The sequence below is a fragment of the Hydra vulgaris genome, chromosome 09 (assembly GCF_038396675.1).
Source record: "Hydra vulgaris chromosome 09, alternate assembly HydraT2T_AEP".
Classification (NCBI taxonomy): Eukaryota; Metazoa; Cnidaria; class Hydrozoa; order Anthoathecata; family Hydridae; genus Hydra; species Hydra vulgaris.
The window spans coordinates 38,367,190-38,371,170 of NC_088928.1; the positions used below are offsets into that span (position 1 = coordinate 38,367,190).

At 26.3% G+C, this 3,981-nt stretch overlaps 1 long non-coding RNA gene across 1 annotated transcript; it reads right to left on the reverse strand.

The window, feature by feature from the left end:
* Nucleotides 1-325: 325 nt before the first annotated feature.
* Nucleotides 326-2,384, reverse strand: LOC124811479 (uncharacterized). The gene is made up of 2 exons (XR_010640834.1): nt 2,248-2,384; nt 326-1,004 (listed from the first exon to the last, which is right to left on the reverse strand). It is a non-coding gene; the product is annotated as an uncharacterized LOC124811479 (long non-coding RNA).
* Between the last annotated feature and the right edge of the window lie 1,597 nt (nt 2,385-3,981).

A 3,981-nucleotide genomic window follows, 5' to 3' on the forward strand; every position in this document is an offset into this window, starting at 1 on the left:
GTAAAAATATGATAATGTTATTGTATGATAATTGAACTGCCCATATCTTCTCGAAATATCACAAATATTAATAAATAATATTTGTATTAAATGTTCTCCATAAAAAGAAGATAGTTTAAAAAACAAATTTACTCAGTCATATCATATCTTGTGACCTTAGTGTTGATGGTTATTTTTCTTTAATTCGTAAAGACTCCAATAGTCACATGCTTAGCCTGGGCATTTACATTCGTAAGAATTCACCCATTTCTCGAGAAAATGGGTTTGAATCCACTGACTATTCTTTTATGTGCTTTCATTATAATATCATTTATATTTGTGTTAATTATAAAAGAGGATAATTATATTCATTTCTATTTTAATTACAAACGGTTTTAATTTACAAACACATACAAAAAATGTACTTTTTTAAATTTACAAATAAAATTTACTTGCCGCTCTCTCGGAGTGAATGAACGCAAAAATGTAACAATAGATTACTCAAAAATGAAATACAGTCAAGATATCTTTTAAACGAAATAAAATGATAATACCACATAACAAAAAAAAGAATAAAAACGTATTTTTTCTCTTATTTTTATTAATTAAGCATTCATAGTAATTAGTAACCCTAGTAATTAGTAATTAGTATCTAAATTTATAACAACAAATTTTTCAATGTCGTTTTCAAAAGTTTTTTTTTGCTCCGTTTGAAGTTGCTTTGAAAGTTGTTCAATCCTGAGCTTTTGATTTTTAACTTTTCTTCTCGATTGTTCATACTTTTTAGACAGTTCTATAATCTTTTCTCTGTACCTTTCGTTTTTCATTTTTTCTTCCTTTAAGCTAATTTGCAATGCTTGTTTTGAAGAGATATTTACAAATTCGCATTCAATGCAAGGAGGTTTACACAAGTGTATTACAACATAATCGGACAAAGAAAACGTTTGATGAGTTCCCAACTCGATACATTTATTGAGACGAGGTAATGAAACGGCGTCGAAGTTTGGAGCCATCGATATACTTCTCTAAAAACAAAAGTAAAATTAACTTTTGCTATTTAAAATCTGAGTCTGGGGCCTACTTTATGCAGATGCAGAATATGAATATGTACGGCGACATTTTAGATTTTTTTAAATTTGGTTTTTCTTTTTCGGAAATAATGTTTTCTAATACTATCATAAAGTTTATTGAAGTTCTTGACTAAAGTGTTGTGAATTTAATGAATTAAGGTTTCATAAAGGAATCTTCAAGTCTAATAACCTTAAGATTATCAAAAGAAAAATCATGCATTTATTCTCCAACATAAAATCATTTAAAAGTCAACTTCTCTGCTTTTAATATTGATGACCTGCTTGTAAAAATAGGAAAACAAAATTTAGAGTTAATTTTTATTTTTGAATTTTTTTATGTAGTGTTTTTTAAAATAAGCTAATAAAAAATTTTTAGATTAGAATTGAATTATTAAATGTTTAGGCTAGAATTTATAGTATTTTTGCCGGATTTACAAAAAAGGTATTTTATATTTCTAAATTTAAAATATAGCTTTTTATAATTATATCTGTTTTTAAATATGGCAAAAACACTACCACACAAAATAAAAACTTGAAGGGATTTAATAGGTTCCTTTACAAATAAAGGTTCTTTAAGAATTTAACAAACCTATAGCTACCAGGGAGTTCAATGGACAAAATTCAAACAAGTATTTGAGATTGTCTGAAACTTTGATATTTATCCTGCTATCGAGGTATTCAAAAAAACTAAGTAACCACTAGGTATCCGATAAGCAAAACTACAGTGATCCGCTCAAAATGCCTATATAGGTCCACTGAAATTCCTCTGTTTGCTGAAAATTCGAATATTTTCTACGAGATATACATTTGAATGTTTGCTGGGAGATATATATTCGAATGTTTGCTGGGAGATATATATTCGAATGTTTGCTGGGAGATATATATTCGAATGTTTGCTGGGAGATATAAATTTGAATGTTTGCTGGGAGATGTTGTTTAACATTTTAATAACTAATTAAATTTGAAAATACATTTTATTTTGAGTATATAAATATACTGAAAAAGGCATTTAAAGTAACATACAGTTTTAACATATTGTAAAATATATTAATGCAATGAAACAGTTGTTAATTTTGAAAAAAAACAAAAAAACTATAAAAGTTAAAATGATTCAAGAAAAGTTTTTTTTTTTTGTTTCTTTTACCTCAAGTTGCGTTTTGTTGATAGTTTTATGCTTATAAAATAAATTAAAAAATACCTATATAAAACTTTGTTTTAAATATTTTTCTTCCAAGTAACGCTAATTAAGGTTGTTGCAAACGACGTTTTTACTTACAAAAAATGAAAACAAAGTAAACGATTCTTCAAAAAAAAAATTTTAAGCTCTATTATATTTTCTTTATTATATTTCCTTTATTATATTTTTTCTATTGTGAAATTCAAAACAAAGTTTTTGTTTTAACAGCTGATTTTTTTTTTTTAACAAATAATACTTTTCACTTTTGTAAATAATACCACCTTAAAACTCTTTATAGTTTATTATATTAATGTTTATATATATATATATATATATATATATATATATATATATATATTAGTTTCTTGGACTTTTAAAAGTAATATAATGTAATTAAAAATGGTATAAAAAATTGTTAACTCTCTACAAAGCTGCTAGCAACCACTATATGAGTTGTGAGTTACCAAAAGAAAAATAAGGAAGTTGTTAAAGAACAAGATAGCGAACAAACAGTAAATTGTATGAATGAGAAAAACATGAAGGCGAAAGAGTGTTCCAAGGCATTGATAAGCGAGGTAAAAACTAGACAAATAAAGCTTTTTAGAGCATGACGGCACAGATACAGTAAAAAGATACAACTTTTTTGAATGATGAATCACACGAGATTGAGTTTTGGCAAACGGAACTAGTTTTAATAGCTTGTTTGAGCAGCGACTATGAAAAGTTTGTAGAAAGAAGAAAGAGACCTTTTTTGGACCTTGTTTTGGAGAACTAACCCAATTATGACAACAGTATTCCATACAGGGACGAATAGAAGATTTGTAGAGAAATAAGAGATTAGTAAAGGTAGAAGATAGATTCGGGAGTAAAGAAATGGCGAGCAGGATAAAGAGAGGTAACTTTTGTAAATAAGTTCATTATATGGTTTCCATGAGAGCCCCGTTGTTAAAAAAAACCTTAGAAGGCGTGAAGTAGAGTATTTAATAAGATTATTGTCATTAATGCAGGAATATCAACAATTTTGCGATTAGTGTTTGCAATAAATAACTAAGTTTTGTTTGAGCTCACAAGTTAATGTAGCTGTTTCAGAAGAGGGATTAGCTTCAAGATCAGCTTTCTGTTCTAAGTTATCAAAAAATGGTAATTTTTGTCAAGATATGAGTTTATAATTGTGTTATCTGCAAATAGAGCTACATTAGATTTAAGATTATCAGTAAGACCATTAACATAAATTAGAAATTATACAAGACTAAGGATGGAACCTTGTGATACCTTAGACTTAACAGGAAATGAAAAAGAACATTGACCTTTGAGAACAACTTTAATACTTCGGGTTAAAAAAGAACAATTTAACATCTCAAAAACTCTCCTAAACAAACCATAAGAAGCAACCTTTAACATGCTGAGAGCAATATATATAAGGTACAATCTTTTTAAAATAATAAAACTATATGTTTTATAACTACTAAGAGACATCATGTATTATAAATTTCTTATAAAAAATTATCTTGATTATATACTATATTATTTTTGTTATATATTTCACGATAAAAAACGTATTTATATATGGTTTGCCTAAAGAAAAGAAGATAAATAAAAAATACAACTCAATTACGTTTAGTTTAGTTTCAATATTTAGTAACTAAATTCGTGTTCTAAAATAAATTCTAAATGAAATCAAAATTTTAACAATTAATCCGCAAAATAATCTAATTAATATAATATTTATGAATAAATAAAATTAATTGTGTGTCC